Source organism: Mustela erminea, chromosome 21 (assembly GCF_009829155.1).
Source record: "Mustela erminea isolate mMusErm1 chromosome 21, mMusErm1.Pri, whole genome shotgun sequence".
Taxonomy (NCBI): Eukaryota; Metazoa; Chordata; class Mammalia; order Carnivora; family Mustelidae; genus Mustela; species Mustela erminea.
Window position 1 is genome coordinate 12,370,660 of NC_045634.1, and position 23,168 is coordinate 12,393,827.

At 37.6% G+C, this 23,168-nt stretch overlaps 1 long non-coding RNA gene across 1 annotated transcript in view; it reads right to left on the minus strand.

The window, feature by feature from the left end:
• LOC116581977 overlaps window positions 1-23,168 on the minus strand; it is a 78,987-nt gene that overhangs the window by 14,682 nt on the left and 41,137 nt on the right. The window lies entirely within an intron of this gene.

The window sequence follows — 23,168 nt, forward strand, 5'->3', positions numbered from 1 at the left end:
GGAGCCTGCTTCTCTCTCTGCCTCTGCCTGCCACTCTGCCTGCTTGTGCTTTCTCTCTCTCTGACAAATAATTAAACAAACAAACAAACAAATAAATAAAATCTTAAAAAAAAAAAAAAGTTAGCAAGGTGTTGCAGGATCACTCCTCATAGGGTCCTGGCATCCAAGAATTGGCATAGGTCCAAAAACTAAGTAGCAGATCATGTGTTTTGTTGGGGCTATTGTTAGCTTCCCGATCACCTGTCCCTGGTTTATATGGATTATGTAAATCAAGTAGTATCCTTATCATTTGCCTGCCCGTCTGTCTTGCCTCTAGGAATACTGTATGCCATTCCGCATCTCCATAGCTCTCTGCAGAGAGAGACCCCTGGTTGCCACTCTGATTTTGTCACTTATTGTGGCAATCGTCTGTATCTTTCTCCTGGTGGTTGAACTGTTTGCCAGCTATATTCTAATATTTCAGATTTTCTTCACCCTCTTTGCTATCAGGGGCCCAGTTGTATAGCATCATCTTCTATTAACCTCTTCTACAGAGCTTTAGAGCTTCTCAGTGATTCTGGTGCCCCTCCCACCAGCACATTCATCATCACCTGGGAAAACGGTCTTCCATACTCTCGTGCAAAATACGATCAGCTGTTGGGGTTCCCAGCCCACTCTCACATTCCCAGTTCTCCAAACCTTTGGACCCCTTCCTCACCCTCTGCCAGTAAGTCTCAACTTTTATTATCATTAAGCAATTCAGCATGTCTTCTACCTAATCCTAATTTCCATTAGGAATTAGACATGTAAATCAGATTTTAAAATTCAGTCATTGTTAACTTTTCCTGAAAAGTAAGCTAGTGAAAGATGGATTGAGAGAAACTTCGGGTGAAAAAAGGCTGCAATCTCCATGACCAAATTTGAAAAATTGTAGGCACTTACATCCATTTTTTTAGCACAAATTTCATGGAAAAATAGGCCATTTGCTGATCTGAACTTCCTTCTCTAGGGAAATGAACTATGTATCTAGATTAAAGTACTTTTCTTGCCAAAAATGTAGAATCATCTCTCTTGGTGTAGTCTCATCTAGGCTTCCGTTTAGGGGGAAAAAAAAAAAAAAGTTGACAAAAATGTGAGTTCTGTTTTGCTGTCTGGGCTGTTTTGATGATCAGTTATCAAAACCAGAATCCAGGTAACTAATGTAAATGGAAAGACACCCTTATCTATCCTCACAGATGAATTCTTGAATCATTTGGCTTAATTTTGACAGGGACTGGTAGAACCAGAGTCAGGAAAAGCACTGATAATTTCCTGGGAGGTTCTCAATATAGTAAGAGATAGAGGGAACCCTTTGGAAAAACATAGGATAAACATATTTTTTTTTTTTTAACTACCACACTATTGGACTCAGTGGAAATATGAACCTTGGGAAGGCAAAGGAGAACCTTTCAAAAGATTTTGTGTTCCCCAAATTACTTTTCTCTCCCTTCAAGAAAATGCCATTCTGATTCCTGGCAAGTTCAAGTGCATTCTATTTGGGGTTAGTTGGCAAGACTCAAATTGCTTCAGGGCCTGCTCTGATTGGGATTCTGTTTCCTCAGCAGCATTGCAATAAAATACCTATCCCCTTAAAGTAGTTATTATCAGAGAACCAGGACCTTGCCATCTAGCCAGCATGAGGCGGGGTGTTATTAAGTATCTTAGCCCTCTCCTACCACTCTCATTAACACAAGGTAATCTGGGGTCTTTTGATGGCTATGGGGGGAAAAAAAGACATCTTTGGGTAGTCTGTTTATCTCCTATGCCAAGACATCCAAGTGGGTCTTTGGAGAGGACTTAATTAGGAACTGTGGCCCTCAGCTCCATATGTATCCTGATGACATTCAGATTTATCTTTTCCCTCCCTAAAGACATTAGTGGGGAAGATGAAAAATGACTAGACCTTGCCAAATGCACCGTGCTTAGACTTCTCAAAAAATAAATGCTATATTTCCAAAATAAGAACTCCTTCCGATGAAAGGAGACAAACTTGTTCCTTTCCCCCGTTTCCTGCATTCTGACCCTACACACCCTGTCTTTTTTGTGCTTGGGCAGTTGCATTTGGCATTCGCATCTCATTCTCTTGAATGAGAAACATTAAAAGGATTGACTTGCCATCACCAAAGGGCAGTAAACTACATCCCAAGAAGAGGTTGATTCCCAGGCCTGGCACAACTGACTGATCTAAAATTAAAAAAGAAAATAACCCATTATGCATGCTGGGACTGATTTTAGCCGCAGGTAACAGAAAACCAACTAAAAGGCACTAAAACAAATAGTTATAATTTGCTCTCAGGTTAGCTGACTGCTGATACAGGATCAACGGGGCCAACACTGTTAGAGCTTGCTTAGTCTCTGACATATTCTTGGCCCTTCACTCAGTTTCAAGGTGACTCTTGCAACCCCAAAATAGGACGAAGAGAGAAAGTCAATAGCAATAGATTTTGATCTTTCCCAGAAAGTTCTCATTGGCCAAAACTTTGTAGCATGGCCAATCCTAGCTGCAAGAAGGCTACAAAAGTGAGTATTTCATTTTCCTGACGTCTCTAATGGAAGATGATAAAAGAGATCATGGTTGAGAATGGCCATTTTGCAAACCATCAATATTCCGCCACATCCACTATGATGTTTTACCCAACAGTTCAGCCATAAGAAGAATGCCAAATACTTGACCTTTCAGGATACTTCTGAGAATAAAAGAGGAGACTATCAACAATTAGGCCAAGGAAACAGCAGCTAACTAGGACTGACCTGAGAAAACTGGAATATATGATTCACTCTAGTTACAGACAAAGTATTCTGAGACATCAGCCCCACTTCCTTTAACAGTTTGACCAGGGAACTGAAAGTCTGCTTCTCAGGTAAATAGAATCTCTCAAGTTGGACGTGGGTTCTTTTCCATTTGTGCCACACCTGCCACACTTTGGAGTAGACCAGACCCCTTTTCTACAGGAGGCTTTGTTAAGATCATTGGTGTAAGGGCCTATTTAGTCAGAGTGGCTCCACGTCAGTTGAACAGCCATTTTGTTTATGCAATAAAACTTAAACTGACCTGCCCCCCTCCCAGGGGACTTACTTAAAAGCAAGTCCACAAAACCAGTAAAATATGGTCGACCAGTCCCTGAGAGAAGAGCCCAAATACAAGGTTGGGTCAGGTCAGGTGGAGATAACAGCCCGAATGCAGGGATGAGTCAGACCAGGTGGAGACATCCAATCAGTGAGGCGCACATACTGTCTCCCTAGCTACCAAGGAGTGTGGGCCCCCGACTTTAGGGCGCCAATTCTAACCAAGGTGATAGACTAGTTCAAATAGTTACTATGGGGTGAACTGTAATTCAAATGGCCACCCATGTGTGACCTAGCATGACTGTGCAGCTTTCTCTGTGTGTTACAATCTCATTGGCCACCTGTGTGTGGCCAGGCCCAATCACATGGCCTTTGCTTTATAAAAGTTAGTCTGTAACTCTCTGAAAGAGGCGGCCCGAACGCTTGGTTTGATTCTCGATGCTTGTTGCAAAATAAAGCTTTGCTTGACTTTTGCTTTATATCAGTCTCATTCCTTTGACCATGGACCCAACAACTGGCAAATAATACTCAGAGGCCCTTTCTTCTCTTGCTTCTGTACAGCCAGTCTTTTTAGAGCACATATTATTCATGCCTTTCTCCCACCTACCAACCTGCCTGTCAAATGTAGATGACATTGTTCCAGAAGTCAAAGAGATCCTCAGTAATCAGACAGTACTGACTATTTGCAGAAGGTCAGGATAGTACCCTCTCACCATCAAGACAAAAAGGAAGTTTACCAGTAGTATAAATTGAAACCTCTCCAAGCACGTGACTTTTCTATCCTGACTTTATACCTTTACTCATTCATAAGGATAACAAAATAATCTGGGAGCAAAATTTGGGCCTGGCACCATGATTATAAGGTGGTACAAGGTTATTTCTAGTCTTATAGCTAGAAATGTTTTTTGATGCCAGAGTCTGTCACTGGAATACTAATAAATGTTGAGTTCTGGTTATTTTTATGTTGTATCTTCCCAACTTAAGATTTCTGTTTTCTTCTCTGTAACTTTCAGTTTCCCAAAATTTCTACTATAAGCAAATCACAATATATTACTTTTATTTTCTATTTATTTATTTTGAATCAGTATGTGCCCTTTCCTTGGTTTTTGAGGGAATGCATACTTGTTAAAAAAAAAATCAGATATCACAGAAATAAGAGTAAAAAGCACATCTTCAATCATAAACCTCCACCACCTTTGCCAACTCTCAGAGAAAACCACTATTAACATTTTGAATGTGTGTATATTTATATTTTTTATTCTATGAATTAACATGTACATAAAATCAGTGAGCATACATATAATTCATTCTTTTCATGTAAGAGTCCATTGGTATATTTCACTATATCTTTCTTTTCAGGCCATAGTCTATGCCATAATATCTAGTATTGTGAGCAACACCTAAGAGATATGGAAGCCATTGTGAATTGTCGGAGGTCTTTTCAATAGAAAAAAATAGAGCAAATTATACATAGGTATACTGGAAAAAGCACTAGAAAACTATAGTATGGTACAAAGTGTAAAACATACTGCAGTATTCTCACAGAAAATATTATGAAGTAAGATTTTTCTAAAGAGGGTAAGGGTAGAGATAACTTTGTATGAATGTCACACTCCATGGTTTGGGAAGTTCTAAAAATAAATTTAATTGACTGTTTTAATAGGGTAGATGTCATTTCAAGGATCTTTTCTTTAAAAAAAAAAAACAAAAAAAAAGATCATTTTGAAGTCTAGACTCAATACAAACATTAAAATAAGTCATTCTTTTCAACAGAACTTCAACATTCTCCAGATATTTGACATTTTTCCTAATGAATACACTGCCGTATTGGCATATTCTCATAATGTGTTATTTAAAAACCTTCTTTTTTGCCAACATTGTGAATTTAAGCAGCATGCACTAATTAATGAGCTTGAGTTAATCTTCCTTTCCCTCTAAATCTTAACTACACATCCAGATTTTTCTCGTTCATTCTTAAGATTTAAGACCTCATAGAATTTAGAACACTTTTTTTCTTTCACTGCACTATTATTTACCTACTTACTGTTTTTAGTTTTTATTTAAATTCCAGTTAACTAATATACAGTATATTATTAGTATCAAGATTACATTATAGTAATTCAACACTTATATACAATACCTAGTGCTCATCACAGAAAGTGCATTCCTTAATCTCCATCACCTAGTTAACCCATCCCCCATCTACCTCCCTTCTGGTAACCATCAGTTTGTTCTCTATAGTTAAGAGTCTATTTCTTGGTTTACCTCTCTCTTTTTTCCGTTTGCTCATTTGTATTGTTTCTTATATTCTACATATAGGGGTTCCTGGGTGGCTCAGTCAGTTAAGTGTCTGCCTTTATCTCAGGTCATGATCTTAGGGTCCTGGGATCAACCCCTCCCCCCCACATCAGGCTCCCTGCTCACTGGGGATTATGCTTCTCCCTCTCCTTCTACACCTCTCCCCCTCCCCTGCTTGCGCTTGTTCACTCACCCTCTCTAGGATAAATAAAATCTTTTTAAAAATTCTACATATGAGTGAAACCATATGGTATCTGTCTTTCTTTCTCTGACTTAGCACAACACTAACTCTATCCATATCATTGCAAATGGCAAGATTTCGTTTCTTTTTGATGGCTGAGTAATATTCCATTGTATGTGTACATATTCTTTATCCATTTCTCAATGGATGGACAATTGGGCTGTTTCCATAATTTAGTTATTATATATAATGCTTCTGTATGCATCAGGGTGAACATATTCCTTTGAATTAGTGCTTTTGTATTCTTTGGGTAAATACCTAGTAGTGCCATTATAGAATCATAGGGTAGTTCTATTTTTAACTTTTTGAGAAACCTTCATACTGTCTTCCAGAATGGCTGCACCAGTTGGCATTCCCCCCTTTTTCCACATCCTCACATTCCCCCCTTTTCCACATCCCCACATCCCCTTTGTTATTTCTTTTTATTTTTAGCCATTCTGACAGTGTGAGGAGATATCTCATTGAAGTTTTGATTTGTATTTCCCTGCTGATGAGTGATGTTGAGCATCTTTTCATGTATGTGTTTGCCATCTGCATGTCTTCTGTGGAAAAATGTCTATTCATGTCTTGTACCCATTTTTTGACTGGATCATTTGCTTTCTGGGTGTTGAACTTTATAAGATCCTTGTGTATTTTGGATACTTACCCTTTATGGGTATGTCATTTGCTAATACCTTCTTCCATTCCATAGGTTGCCTTTTAGTTTTGTTGACTGTTTCCTTCAATGTGCAGAAGTTTTTTACTGTGACATAGTCCCAATACATTATTTTTGCTTTTATTTCCCTTGCCTCAGAAGACCTATCTAGAAATAAGTTGCTATGGCTGATGTCCAAGAGGTTACTGCCTGTATTCTCTTCTAGGATCTTTATGGCTTCAGGTCCCAGGTTTAGGTCCTTAATCAGTTTTGAGTTTATTTTTTTTGTATAGTGTTAAGAAAGTGGTCGTGTTAGGAAAGTGGTCCAGTTTCATTCTTTTTGCATGTGGCTATCTAGCTTTCCGAACACCATTTGTTGAAGAGATATTCTTTTACCAATTGCATATCCCTACCCACTTTGTCAAAGGTTAATTGACCATACAACTGTGGATTCATTTCTGGGTTTTTGATTCTGTTCCATTGATCTTCATGTCTATTTTTGTGCCAATGCCATACTGTGTTGATTACTACAGCTTTGTAATGTACCATGAAGTCCAGAATTGCAAAGCCTCCACCTTTGCTTTTCTTTCTCAAGACTGATTTGGCTATTCAGGGTCTTTTGTGGTTCCATACCAATATTAGGATTTCTTGTTCTAGCTCTGTGAAAAATGCTGGTGGTATTTAACAGAGATTGCATTAAATGTGTACATTGCTTTGTGTAGTACAGATATTTTAACAATATTTTTTCTTGCAATCCATGAGCATGGAATGCCTTTTCCATTTCTTTGCATCATCTTCAATTTCTTTCATCAGTGTTTTATAGTTTTCAGAGTACAGGTGTTTTACCACTTTATTTAAACTTATTCTTGGGTATTTTATTGGTTTTGGTGCAATTATAAATGGGACTGATTCCTTGATTTCTCTTTCTGCTGCTTCATTATTGGTATATAGAAATACAACAGATTCCTGGGGCACCTGGGTGGCTCAGTGGGTTAAAGCCTCTGCCTTTGGCTCAGGTCATGATCACAGGAATCATGGGATCAAGCCCCACACTGGGCTCCCTGTTCGGTGGACAGCCTGCTTCTCTCTCTCTCTCTCTTTCTCTACCCTACCCTTGCCCCAGCTTGTGCTCTCTCTTGCCCTCTCTCTCTCTCACCCCCATTCTGTCTCAAATAAATAAATCTTTTTTTAAAAAAGTGATGATAGGATTCTTATTCTTTATTTTATGAATGTGGAGTATCAGGTAGATTGATTTGTGATTATTGAACCACACTGGACACCCAGAAATAAATCCCACTTGATGATGATGAATGATTCTTTTTAACATATGTTGCATTCAATTTGCTAATATTAGTATTTTATTGAGGATTTTGGTGTCTATGTTCATGAGAGATATGGGCCTGTAGTTTTCTTTTTTTTGTGTTGTCTTTATCTGGTTTGGTATCAGGGTAATGCTGGCCTCATAGAATGAATTTGAAAATTTTCCTTCCTTTTCTATTTCCTTCCTTTTCTATTTTGGAACAGTATGAGAAGAACGGGTATTAACTCTTCCTTAAATGTTTGGTAGAATTCCCCTGTGAAGCCATCTGGCCAGGATTTTTGTTTGTGGAAAGTTTTTTGATTACTGATTCAATTTCTTTTCTGGTTATAAGTCTGTTCAAGTATTCTACTTCCTCCTGTTACAGTTTTGGTGATTTATGTTTCTAGGAATTTATCCATTTCTTCCAGATTGTCCAATTTTTTGGCATATAATTTTTCATAATATTCTCTTATAAATGTTGTATTTCTGTGGTGTTGGTTGTTAGTTCTCTCTCATTTTTTATTTTATTTATTTGGGTCCTTTCTCTTTTTGATAAATCAGGCTAGAAGTGTAACAATTTTACTGTTTTTTGTTGTTTTTTTTTTTTTTTTTTTTTTTCAGAGAACCAGGTCCTGGTTTCACTGATTTTTTCCATTGTTTTTTTAGTTTCCATATCATTTATTTCTGCTCTAATGCTTATGATTTCCTTCCTTTTACTGGCTTTAGGCTTTGTTCGCTTTTCTAACTCCTTTATGTGTAAGGTTAGGTTGTTGATTTGAGCTTTTTCTTGCTTCTTGAGATAGGCCTATATTCCTATATACTTCCCTCTTAAGGCCACTTTTGCTGCATCCCAAAGGTTTTGGACCAGGTATTTCCATTTTCATTTGTTTCCATATAATTTTTTGTTTCTTCTTTTACTTTCTGGTTGACCCTTTCATTCTTTAGTTAAAATGTTCTTTAACCTCCATGTATTTGTGATCTTTCCAGGCTTTTTCTTGTGTTGACCTCTAGTTTCATAGGTACATGAAAAGATGCATGGTATGACTTCATTCTTCTTGTATTTGTTGAGTCCCGTTTTTGTGGCCCAATATGTGACCTATTCTGGAGAATGTTCCATGTGCCCTTGAAAAGAATGTGTATTCTGCTGTTTTAGGATGGAATGTTCTGAATATATCTGTTAAGCCTATCTGGTCCACTGTGACATTCAAAGCCACCATTTCCTTGTTTATTTTCTGTTTAGATGCTATATCCCATTGAAGTGAGTGAGGTCTTAAAGTCCTCTACTATTATTAAATTAGTATTGATTAGTTCCTTTTTGTTACTATTTGATACATTTTGGTGTTCCCATACTGGGTGCATAAATATTTACAATTCTTCTATCTTGTTGGATTGTCCCATTTACCATGGGACAAAGAAGGGATAAAGAAGGGACACTATATCACATATATAGTGTCCCTTCTTTATCTATTACAGTCTTTGTTTTAAAGTCTAGTTTGTCCAACAAAGTGGGAGATACTCTAAACTCTAGGAAAAAAACTGAGGGTTGCTGGAGGGGAGGTGAATGGGGGGATGAGGTAACTGGGTGATGGGGTAATTGGGTGATGGGCATTAAGGAAGGCACATGATGTGATAAGCACTGGGTATGATATGCCACTGATAAATTACTGAACTCTACATCTGAAACTAATAATGTACTATATGTTAGCTAGTTGAATTTAAATAAAGAAAAAGATTGATTCTCATAGAAAATAAAAAGAAATAAAGTCTGGTTTGTCCAAAATAAGTATTGCTACTCTGGCCTTCTTTTGATATTGATTTGCATGGTAAGTATTTCTCTGTCCCCTCACTTTCATTCTGCAAATGTCTTTAGTCCTAAATTGAGTATCTTATAAGCAGCATATAGATGGGTCTTATTTTTTCACCCATTCTGATACCCTATATCTTTTGATTGGAATATTCAGTCCATTTACATTCAAAGTACTTCTTGATAGATATGTATTTATTGCCATTTTATTACTTGTTTTGTGGTTGTTTCTGGAGATTTTCTGTGATCCTTTCTGTCTTTCATATTTTGTTGGTGATATATGTAGATTTCTTTTTCTCTATTCTTTGCATATTTATTAGTGATTTTTGAAATATGGTTACCACTAGGTTTGTATATGACCTCTTCTATATATAGCAGTCTATATTAAGTTGATGATCACTTCATTTTGAACCAATTTTTTTTTTCTCCTCCCATTTTAGGTATATGTTGTTTATATCTTACATCCTTTTCTTGTGAGTTCCTTGACTGATCTTTTTTTACAGAAATATTCATTTTTACTGATTTTGTGTTTCCTGTCTTTATACTTTCACTTTTGGTCTGTCCTTTCCACTCAGAGTCCCCTTGGTATTTCTTGCAGGACTGGTTTAGTGGTCATGGACTCCTTTAGTTTCTGTTTGTCTGGGAAACTCTTTATCTCTCCTTCTATTTGGAATGATAACCTTGTTGGATATTCTTGGCTGCAGATTTTTCCCATTCGGCACTCCAAATATATCCTGCCAGTCCCTCTGGCTTGCAAAGTTCCTGCTGAAAAATCTCCTGCTACCCACCCCTATAGGTCCTCCCTTGTAAGTTAAGGACTACTTTTGCCTTGCTGCTGTTAACACTTTTTTCTTTATCCCTATATTTTGCTAATTTAATTACAATAGGTCTTGGTGTGGGGCTGCTTTTGTTGACTTTGATGGAAGGCCTGTGTGTTTCTTTGATCTGGATGTCTCTTTCCTTCTCCAGATTAGGGAAATTTTCTGCTATTATTTCTTTAAATAGATTTTCTGTTCCCTTTTCTCTTTCTCTTCTTCTGGGACTCCTAAAATACAAATATTATTACATTTGATAAAATCACTGACTTCAAGTCTGTTCTCATTTTGCAAATTCTTTCTCTCTTTTGTTCAGATTTATTACTTTCCATTACATTGTCTTCTAGGTCATTAATTCATTCCTCTGCTTCTCCCAGCCTACTGTTCATAGTATCAAGCATGTTTTTAATCTCATTTATTGCACTCTTAATCTCTGATTCTTTTTAAGCTCTTTTATCTCTGTCTCTGATGTTTTCTATCCTTTTCTAAAGGCCAGTGAGTATCCTTATGATTGTTGCTTTAAATTCTCCATCAGGTATGTTACTTATATCTGTTTCACTTAGATCTCTGGCCATGGCCTAATCTTGTTCTTTCATATGGGATAAATTCCTCTATCCTGCCCTTCTCCATGACCATGACTCCCTCCCCTTCACAGTAGCCAAGATCTCTTTCTCCCCTAAACCATGTCTTCATACTTTCTACCTTCTTTGATGTGGCCTTTTCTCTCTCTTTAGTTGTGGAGTTTGTTCTATGTCTTCAGGTCTATTTCTGGGGTATTTTGAATGATTTGATGAGCCATCGTACTGCTAAGGACAAGTTATCTAGTTGTACTGGTGGGATCCCACCATCTTCCTCCCTCCTAGACTTCCTATTTACCTATTTATTCTAATTATTTACTTTTTCTAGTAATATTTCTGGAGCACAAAGTCACATTTTCTATAATTCTTCAGTTATTTAACCCCCCAAAGAATAAACTGTATGGATCTGAAATATATTTATTTGTTTGAAGCAAATTCTGTTTATGTCATTGAGACATAATCTTTCTTCTAAGCTCATAATGCCATATTCCTTAACCATGGAACACTTGACATGATATTGACTTAAAATTACACAATAAGAGTCTAGGGTAAAGATCAAAACAAAATCCTCAAGGATGTCTATTTAGCCTCTTAGCATCTCATTTAAATTTTCAGTAAAATGCTTTTAAAAAAAAAGTGTTCTCTTTTTAATCTCTTTACTTCTACTATCCAATCTCTAGTAACTGAAAGTGTGATAAAACACAAAAGCTTAAGGATAAGTGTACTAAAATCTATACTTAGCCTGTAGGGTAGCAGTTCTCTATGGATTTTGGATACTAGCCCTTTATCAGATGTCATTTGCAAATGTCTTCTCCCATTCTGTCAGTTGTCTTTTGGTTTTGTTGACTGTTTACTTTGCTGTGGAAAAAAACTTTCAATCTTGGTGAAGTCCCAACAGTTCCTTTTTGCTCTTGCTTCCCTTACCTTTGCTGATGTTTCTAGGAAGAAGTTGCTGTGGCTGACCTCGAAGAGGTTGCTGCCTGTGTTCTCCTCAAGGATTTTGATGGATTCCTTTCTCACATTGAGGTCTTTCATCCATTTGGAGTCTCTTTTTGTGTGTGGTGTAAGGAGATTGTCCTCTTTCATTCTTCTGCAAGTGGCTGTCCAATTTTCCCAACACCATTTGTTGAAGAGACTGTCTTTTTTCCATTGGACATTCTTTCCTGCTTTGTCGAAGATTAGTTGACCGTAGAGTTGAGGATCCATTTCTGGGCTCTCTGTTATGTTCCATGAATCTATGTGTCTGTTTTTGTGCCAGTACCATACTGCTTCATGAATACAGCTTTGTAATAAAGCTTGAAGTATGGAATTGTGATGCCACCAACTTTGGTTTTCTTTTTCAACATTCCTCTGGCTATTCGGGGTCTTTTCTGGTTCCATATAAATTTTAGGATTATTTGTTCCATTTCTTAGAAAAAAATGGATGGTATTTTGATGGGATTGTGTTAAATATGTAGGCTGTTCTAGGTAGCATAGATATTTTTGCAACATTTGTTCTTCTAATCCATGAGCATGGAACAAACTAACTGTAATTTTTAAAACGACTTAGAAGAAAAAAGGTATTCTGTGAAACTTTTTTTTTCAAACACAAAGTAAGCCTATCACTTTGAGGAAAACAGACTGTATTTATTGCTAATGATAAAATTTTAGCTTTCCAGCAAAAATGGAATTATGGAAAATATGACCAACATAATAACCTTGACAACTTTCCAATATTCAAAGATTTTTCTGTTGATATTAATAAACATGACTTTTCATATTTTAGAATGAAACATGTCAACATTTTGAAGATCTGAATAACTCAATACCAATACTTTCCAAATGACCAAGACATAAGGTTACAAAATTATGTACAGAGAAAAGGTTTATTCAAAGTGTAATATAGACTAATGGATTTTAATATAACGGTACAAAAAAAAGTCCACTGATATGGTTTTACAGTCTATTCTGCAACTAATTTTTAAGAAACTACCACTTGTCAAACTTTGGTATAATATCAGAGGAGAATATCTACAGGAGAATATCTACAACTATCCGAAAAAAAAAAAACTGTTAAAATTCTTTTTTTCCACCTTTGAGCTATGCAAAGCTGGATTTTCTTCACATACTTCAATCAAAGAACATATGGTAACAGATTGAATATATATATGTGAGAATCTAGTTGTCTCCTATTATCAGACATTCAAAAGATTTGCAAAAATAAAATGATGGTGCTCTACTCACTACTTTTCTGTTCTAGAAAGTACGGGTTTTTGCATAAAGAAATTTTTTTATATTAACATAATGGGTTTATTGTTTTTAAATACATTAGTAAGAAAACATATATTATCAGTTTTAATTTCACAGTAAATATTGGTAGATATAACTTATGTAAACAAAAGTTCTTTGGGGCCCTCAATAACTTTGAACAGTATAAAAAAGTTCTGAGATCAAAAATATTAAGAAATGCTGTTCTAGGGAATACTCCATAAAAGGAAAAAAAAAAAAAAAGTGAGCAAGCAATTTCATAAACCAATGCAAGAACCAAAGGATATTAAATCAAATCAATTTTTACTATATCTTTACATTACTAAGTCTAGATTAGGTTCTTTTGGTTTCAAAAAACCATCTCGGGGCACCTGGGTGGCTCAGTGGGTTAAAGCCTCTGCCTTCGGCTCCGGTCATGATCTTAGGGTCCTGGGATTAAGCCCCACATCGGGCTCTCCACTCAGCGGGGAGCCTGCTTCCCTTCCTCTCTCTCTCTCTCTCTCTCTCTACCTGCCTCTCTGCCTACTTGTGATCTCTGTCAAATAAATAAAATCTTAAAAAAAAAAAAATTCTCAAGGAAAGACCACAGCAGCATGATCATCAGCCATTTCAGCTCCAGCAACCATCATCAACTAACAACTTCCCTGTGGATTAATTGGTGCAGATTTTTAAGAGATCAAGTATATTTGTCTCAGCTAATGACTATCATCCTATTATCTCTGAGAAGACACCTCCAACTGAAAGCCTGCCACAGGTTACTGGTCAGCGTATGGATACCCCTAAGTGGTTCAATCAGAGCCACTCCAGTAGAGTAGTAAACCTCCTAACACCGCTTTGGAAAGCAGAGAATTTTGAGGAAGGACAGTTTAAAGCCAGAAGGAAAAATCAAGTGCTCATGGGAAAATGGAGTAGCATGTCTGAAAACTCTATTTCACAGCCTGATGCACCAGAGACATGACAAGTTACTGTGACTCAGACCAGGCCCACAGAATTAATCCTAAGACTGAGAACAGAATCCAACTCTCAACTTGCTTTCCAGAACCTTTGCAATTAATTAATGTTTTTACTTTTTTTTTTTTTAGTCTTTAATGCATGAGGGGTCAACCCCCTACTGCCACCATAGCATCTACCAGCCCTGCCATATGTTGACCCTAAACCAATCACCTTAATCTCCTTTGAATTATACTCCTCTTTATCTTTATAGATATTTTATAGAAGCAAGCCAATGCTTTGCAGTCCTGTCTCCAACGTAACTGGGAGAGGGCAATTAAAGGAATACAGTTGAATCTCAACTCACCAAACCTAGAAGATGCTGAGGTTGTGCAGAATAAAGCCAGGGACCTCATTGCACTGCCTTTCTTTTACAGGCCCTTTGATCTGCACTCTTCTGCTCTCTACTTCTATCTTCTTATAAATAACCTTTTCTCTCCCTCAAGAGTACTGAAGAGTAAACACATGGATCCCTTGACAAATTAATATTGGCAAAGAGAAATGTATTAGTTAGCAAGATTGCTATTTCCCTTTTCCAGGGAGAAAAAAATCTTACTATATCCAAATTGTTTCCAAAGAGCTTTAATGTCTCCATTAACTGGCAGCACAGAAAAAGCTACGTCAGAGCAGAACTGTTCAAATGTTCAATGATCAACAGTCCATGCCATGGTGGTTGGGGAGTGGAGATTGGACTTGCTGAACTTTTAGAGTCTCTTTTCCCTTCATTCAATCCTTTCCTGAAACATTAAATTGCTTCAAATTGATGCTAAGTCTTACCAAGGCAAGAACAGCAAAAAATAAAATAAAGGTCTTCTGAGGACTTAAAAATAACACCCCAGCTTTCCAACTGCACTTCAGAGTAGTGCATTAGCTCTGTTGTGATGAGCTCCTTTCCAGATTTTCTCACACTTTATTCTCTTTCTGCAACAGAAATTAATTCTGTCAAGGATAAATCCATTCTCAGATTTGCAGTGCTGTCTAGCTGAAGGGCATCTCTTCCCCTGACCCACACCTAGCCCAGTGCCTGGCATGTAGTAGATATATATGTGAACTATGTGAGAATTCACTGTATCACTCATTCCAATTTACCCAAGATCCTACTCTTACAAAAGAAATATTAAAGTTACAAGACATAATTATAAAGAAGAGGAGGTGAAGGAGTAGCGAAGTTTTTTTGTATATATTTGTGGAAAGTCCCCAAAATCACAGAAATCAATTTTTAATTAAAAATAATGACTGTATGGGGGCCTGGATAGTTAGTTGGTTAAGCATCTGTCTCTTAAATTTGGGCTCAGGTCATAATCTCAGGGCTTTGAGATCAAGATCCATGTTGGGCTCCCCAGTGACCATGGAGACTGCTTAAGATTCTCTCTCTCTGTCGCTCTTCTATTTCTCTCCCCGCATTCCCTCTGTAAATAAATAGATAAATAAAATAGGGCACCTGGGTGGCTCAGTCAGTTAAGCATCTGGCTCATGATCTCAGGGTCATGAGATTGAGCCCTGTGTGGGGCTCCATGCTGAGCATAGAGTCTGCTTCAGATTCTCTCTCTCCTTCTCCCTCTGCCCCTCCCCCATGCTCTTTCCCTCAAATAAATAAATAAGTAAAATCTTACTGAAAAATAAAATAAAAATAAATTACTATAATCTGCTGGAGTTCAGCATTGTTCCTTAGGCAGGCCACCTATATTTTTGTGCATACCAACTTCTCTAAGGCAAAAACTATTTCTGTGCACATAAAAACCATGTCCCAGATTTTCTAGGGCTTTCCAAATTTCTTCTAATTGTATTCTATTCCACCAAGTCGATATATTTATTACAGAAATGTTAATTTTTATCTCTACTGGGACTTTAACTGAAAAATCCCTAAAAAGTATCCTGTACATACATCATTTTATCTCCTTTTTTCTCTTCCAAAATAGCTAGCAGAGACCTGCATGAAACAAAAAATCACCATGTTTATTGATAACTAAATTAATCAATTAGTTTAATTTGTTATGAAGTGACTTCCTTAAAAACTCATTCCTGATGTGGGAAGCACAGAAATTCAAATTTTCTTTCATTTTTAAAAATATCCTTAAGGAAGATAAGACCATAAAATGACTAAGAAGCTAAGCTCTAACCTAAGAATTTGAAAGTGTTGCTTCTGTATGCGCCACTTTACCTAGTTGCCATTAAAAACTCAACACTCACTTTTCCTATATGTAATAAAATTTGGTTCCCAAAGGGGCCAAAGTAGAAGGAAGTAGAAGAAAAAGTGATTTTTACATTTTGGCTTAAGGACTGTTACCATTGTTTACAAATGGATACCAACTAGGCAGGAAGGAAGGAAAAAAAGGAAGACGAATATAATAGACTTATGCTCTAAAATGGCATTTAACATTTTACCATGCAGTGATTCCCAAATTTCTACCAAAATGTCTAGGAAGACATAGAAAGTGATAGAACTTCCTGGTATCAAATAACAAGGCTTATGGTCCATCTACTGCCAACTCTGGGAGGAAATTGCACTGCTTAGGAAACTTAGGGTGTTCGAGTTGACCCCACAGCCTCCATGGCTCCTTTCCTAGTCAGAGGAAACCTCTCTGGAGCTGCGTTGTTCAATACTGGAGGCACTGTTTGCATGTGGCTATTAACATCAAATAAAATTTAAAATCAAGGTACTCAGTACTCGAAGGCCACAGTGAGTAGTTGCTACCATATTAAATAGTGCAGATACAAGACATTTCCATCATCATGTAAGGTTCTACTGGACACACATACTTTTAATCCGTGACTGGGGTTTCTAGTATGATATTTCCTGCCTTTCTAGTATGATATTTCCCTCTTATCTATGTTTTATGCAAAACTTTTTCTTTAGATCTCATTCTTGGCCTCCACCAATTCCCTTGAACTGGACCTTGGATCTTCCCCTATTCCTGATCTGCCCCCATCTGGGAAACAACAACAATTTCCTGCATCTATGCCTTCCCCATTCCTACACAGAGCCCAGATTGTCTCTGTCCCTACAGCCTATCTGCTACCTCCTGGGTAAAGGAAGGTTAGACAACAACTCATAAAGGATGCAGGGTCTGAGACTTCCGCTGGACCCTGCCTTGGTTTCCTTCCCTGTCCAGGTACCACCCTACCATCCCCCATCCCTACCCCATCCCACCCCATCCCATTCTCTTCAGAAGCATTTGCTTGAAAGCTTTGAGGTGATGTTTTCTGTACAAACAGGTAGCTGCAACTAGGTATTACAATCCTAGAGCAGGAGGTCCCAGAAACTTGTTCTTAAAAGTGAGAATTAGAGGGATACTTGGTGACTCAGTTGCTTAAGCCTCCAACTCTTGATTTTGGCTCAGGTCATAAACTCAGAGTTGTGGGATGGACCCCTCTGTCAGGCTCTGGGCTCAGCAGCGAGTTTGCTGGAGATTCTCTCTTTCCTTCTCCCTGTGGCCTTCCCTCACTAGCTCTCTCTCTCTTTTTCTCCCTAAAATAAATAAATCTTTTTTTTTTAAGTGAGAATAAGAGATACTGGAAGGTCTCTACACATCCCATAAGCCAACAGGGAATGTAAAAAGTTCTGAAAGAAAACATTGGCAGAAAAAGCCCACCACGTACTAAGAAAAATTAACAAGTAAATAAACTATATTCGGATATTTCATGATTATTGGTTGATATGGGAAAATATTTCAAGCACCTAGATTTTCAGAAAAAAGCAATCTGAAAAGAAATAAAAATCAAACTGGCCTAACTTCCCTGAAATAAATACTAGATTTCAACAGAACAATGTCAACATGATTTTGGCAGGAAAACATTTTAATCTATGGAATTTTTCCCTAGCCAAGTTGTTATTCATGGGTAAAGAAAAGACAGAAAATAAACTCTCCATGTTTCTGTATTAAATAAGTTTAGATAACTAATGGTTATAAACCTTTTTCTGGAAATAAACATTGCCAATAATGTATACATTTATATGTATATATAGCATGTGCATGTAAATATATACATTTTGTATTTGTAAGCATCTATATATTATTGTATATTTTCTATATCATATCTAAAATACAAGAAAAATAGTGAAAAAAATAAAATTGACAAAATCCTATGTTTCAGAAATGAATCCCACATTTGTCTTAAGAAAACAAAAGTAGTTTAATCTTGTTTTGAGGGAAGAGGTCTCAAAAGGTAATATTTTATGGTTTATCAACAAAAAATATAGAGCAAAACATGCTTTTGAAAGTTAAAACTAATCACTAAATTTAAACTATATAACATCAAAAAAAACTGGAGAAAATACAAGCAAGGAAATAGAGTCCATACACATACAGACACACACACACACACACACACACACACACACACACACACACACACACACACATATCCCCCTAAATAAAAGAGAGCAGCACTAAGAAAAATATGTAAGTAAAACAATAAATAGCAAGACTGTGTAAAATATTTACTGACAAACCTTTCTTCACTGATCTGAAGTGTCAAATTACCTTAGACTACATTTCTATACATAGTAAGATTTATGTGTTTGTTCTTAATGAGGCCACACTGCATCTGTTGTTTCTTTAATATCTGCTTGAAAAGTTCTTTCTCAGCAACGACAAAAAAAACCACTTTTTAAAAAAATTTGGAATTAAATAAAGACAAATATTTAAGTGATCATGATACACAGAAAAAATTTATACATATAAGCCTGAGAAAATACCACAAAGGAAAAAATGTCTAGACCATGTGAAAGTAAAAAACACCTGTATATTGAAAAAAAATTAAAAGACCACTATGAACTAGAAAATAAATAATTGCAATATATCCATTGGTCAATGGGTTATTACTATAAATATAATTGATGAATCAAAAATAAAACCAGTATTAATATTTAAAGAGCCAAAGAAAAATGAGAAAAATTGTTTATCCTCATTATGAACCAAGGATATGTACATTTTTAGATGCTACTTTTCATTTACCAAATCACCAATTTAAAAATATTAACTATACTTGTGGGGGCACTGAAGTGGTTCAGTCAGTTGAGTGACTGACTCTTGACTTTGGCTCAGGCCATGATCTCAGGGTCAAGGATCTAGCCCATGCTCAGTACGGAGTCTGCTTGTCCCTCTCCCTCTGCTCCTCCCTCTACTCCTCCCCTGGCTCGCTCCCTTGCTCGCTCTCTCTCTCTCTCCCTCACACACACATACACACACATACACATCCCCTCTCCCTAATAAATAAATAAATGAAGTCTTAAAAAGTAAGTAAATAAAAATTAAACTACTAATTATACTTTTGTTTGATGGTATGTGAGATGGGCCTATTCATGAATTGTGCCTGATAGAAATGCACTACTACAACTTTTCTGGAAAGGAATTTGGAAATTCATATTAAGAACCTTAGAATGTTCACACAGTTTGACTTGATCATTCAATTCCACCTCTAGGACTCTGTTCTAAGGAAATGATCTTAAATACTACCAAAGATTGAATTTCAGAGATACTAACTGCAAATAAAAGAGAAAAAAAAACCTAATACACAAGAGAATAATTAAAACAATGTAGTACAGGAGAGTTCCCCTTTCTCCGCATCCTCGCCAGCATCTGTCATTTCCTGACTGGTTAATTTTAGCCATTCTGACTGGTGTGAGGTGATATCTCATTGTGGTTTTGATTTATGTTTATAAAAAATAAAAAATTAAAAAAAAAACAATGTAGTACATACAGAAATGAAATACTGTATCTCATATCTATTAAAAACATAGTTCCAAGAATTTTTTTAAACCAGAAATTTCTCACCACAGAATGTAAGTCAAACACAAGCGCAATATAAAAAACCAGGATACATACAGAGTATGTATTAAGTGCTTTTTAAAATATTAATAAGGCTATCTCTATAGATGAGTCTCACAGTTTATTTGATTTTTAAACCTTTCTATATTGCTCATATTTTTCTACAGTGTGTCTATATTGTTTTTAAAATCAGGGACAAAAATGTAAATACTTTCCATGTGATGTAAAACTAAAATTACGGATTCAGCCTCTAAAAGGCCGCATCCTGTGACTGAATCCATGTGAAATTCATTACCCCAATGTGACAGCTAATTTTTCATCAAGCCCACTTGTGAATAAGCCTCCATGACTTCCTCCATTGTGTTCCACACAATTTAGCGCTTGATTATACGCTGTTTTGTGTGCTCTTTGGGGTTCCTCACTCTTAATGCATATGCGTTAGAACTACTCAAACCTGGTAAACATTTATGAAGCCTCAGTCCTGTTCCAGGCTCTGGGTTGTGCTCTGTTAGTTTGCTTTTTATTTAATTACCACAATTCGAAAACATTCTTAGTATTTGCCAATTTTTAAAGATGTTAAAAGGTTAAGTGACTTACTCACACTCAGAGGGGCAGAACTGAAATTTAATCAGAGATCTCCTCTTTCCAGTATTTCACGGTTGTTCCACTAAATAGCTTTTGCACTCCAAGAGTGCAAAACTCTTTTCACTTCAGGTGACCAGAAAACTTCATGAATACTCTGTAAGGTTATTTAATTCCCTAATGGAGGTTACCATATGGAAAGGAATGCCATAATCTACTTTTCTTTTTTTTTTTTTTTAAGATTTTATTTATTTGTCAGAGGGACAGAGTGAGAGAGCACAAGCATGGGAGTGGCAGGCAGAGGGAGAAGCAGACTCCTGACTGAACAAAGAGCCCAATGTGGGACTCAATCCCAGGACCCTGAGATCATGACCTGAGCCGCCACCCAAGCACCCCGACTTTCCAATCTCTGTATGATATAACAAATTCTGGATGTGTGCTGGTTTTTTAGGCACCAATTCAGAGGTTTATCTTGAACATTTGCCCATGTGTTGAATGCATGGCAGACACAGATGGAGGAAAGCAAACCGTACAACTATTCCACAGGGTATACATGAAATGACTCTTGGAGAAACTGACAAGCAGGAGATGTGTAAGATGAGGCATGCAGTCCTCTGAGTTGTCAAAATCCCATGGAGAGGTATGTGGAGGCCAGAACACATCATGGGATGTGCTCCAGGAGGGGCTGGCTGCCACCCTTGAATTCTGCCCTCTTATACAGGGCAAGCAAGACCGTAGCCCTTCAAACGGAGCCCTGACCTGAGCTTGCATGCCAGCCACTCATGCGGCTGTGCTCATATCACCTGGAGTCCTGACAGGAGGTGAGACTATGTACTGCGCCTCCCACTGGTGGGTGGTAGGAAGGACTGGTACCTATGGGGTCACCGGTACCTAGGATCACCTAGAGGATAATGTTTTGCCACCAAAAACATGACTTGATGTTTTAGGTGACACAAAAGAATTTCCTTCATCTTTTCTCCCTCCCATTCTACCATGAGGAAGTTCTACTAGCTGAAAGCCCTCCCAGCCTAGACAAGTTGGGAGCCCCCCAATGTGCTGAGAGACCTGCTCCATGAGTATCTGTGTATCTGTTTGACTCCTCTTTCAAGAATGCAAATCTTCAACTTCTGTAATTTTTCATCACCGTATCCCCAACACCCAACACAGTAAATAATAGAGAATCAATACATATTTATTGATTAAAAACAAACATGTAAATAAATGAATCCCTTCCAGCTCTTATATTCATACTTCAGTTGAATACTCTGGGGAAACAAACTTTCTGTTGGCTGGAGGCTGCCTATAAGGCAATTTAATAAAGTAGAATTTGGGCAAGGAGCTATGTCCCTAATCCTATTACCAGACTGAACCTTCCCTGTTTCTCCAAGTTCTCCCCAGCTGAAGGTTGCTCCAGTCCCGGGGTCCAGACAACCTGTGTTTGAACATGGTAGTGTATGTTATTAGCTGGAGCACAGACCACCCACTTGAGGGCCTCTGATGACACCCAGTGACAGGAGCCCCATGTCCTTGGGCTCCCAGGTGGTCTCTTGGATGATCCCATTTCTGCTCCCATATACCCATTCCAGGATCAAACTTCTGTGAGGTATAGGATTTCTTCTTACTCTTGCCGGTCTTTGAACTCTGCCCGATACACTAAGGCCAGCTGGCTGGCTGTTGAAGAGCTGTCCACTTGGCCCATCATCCTTCTCCCAGTCTCTGTGTCCTCTGCCCTGGGCTTCCTCTAAACCAACCTGTGGGAATACAGCCACCACCCTCTTGGAAATTTCAAAGCTGGTTGTCACCTGAATCATCACTAGCTTGGGATATACCTTTAAGACACTGACAGGCCTGGAGGCACGTGGGTGGCTCAGTTCTTAAGCATCTGCTTTTGGCTCAGGTCATGATCCCAGTGTTCTGGGATCAAGCCCCAAGAACAACCAGCTCCCTGCACAGTGGGGAGCTTGCTTCTCCCTCTCCAGCTCCCCCTACTTACGTTCCCTCTCTTGCTATCCTCTCTGTCAAATAAATCTTTAAACAAACAAACAAACAAAAGATGGGCCTGGTATGCTGGTTCCTGCTCACTGCCTCTCGGGCCCTCCCAGACATCACACTGGCCCATCTCAGGGTGCCTGCTTCATGCTAACAAGAGCTATCATACCTAGACCCAGGATAAGCTACCTGGGCTTCCTTCAATAGCCCCAAATCAAGCATGGCTTCATTTCTATCCTTCTTTCTTAACCCAACTTCAAACATTATTGTAACAAACTGAATGGATATTGCTTTTACACATTTGTAGGTACAAGTTTGAGACTTATTTCAGGACTCAGATTAAAAGTTATTTTCCAGTAAGATATTCTCCTAAATGACTCCAGTTGCTCAAAACATTGAAGACGACTAGCTTTCTGGACCAAAAACTTCTTACAAGGAGAGGGAAGTTTTCACAAGTGTGGCAGCCACTTAACTTTCAACAGATTGGTTTCTGGCCAGTTTCTAATTCTGTGGTGACATCAGCTCCTTTTCAACAAATTAGTTGCTAGGTATAATAGAAACAAACTTTCTACCATTATTTCTATAGAGAAGAAAAATATTTTGTAGTTCTGCACTTTCACGTGTGGTTTCTTTCTGAGTCATCTATTTTTCCTTCCCCTAAAACTCTTTGGTCACAAAAGTTTTGCCATGAAGTTCATTTATCACAGGTACAGTATGCAACCATCAGTGTTTGGCCAAGATCAAGGGGTTTCCTAGGATACAGGACTTTGGATTCTAAAATCATTTCATTCCCAGGTGAACCAGGATGGTTGGTCACTCTAAATCCACAGGACAT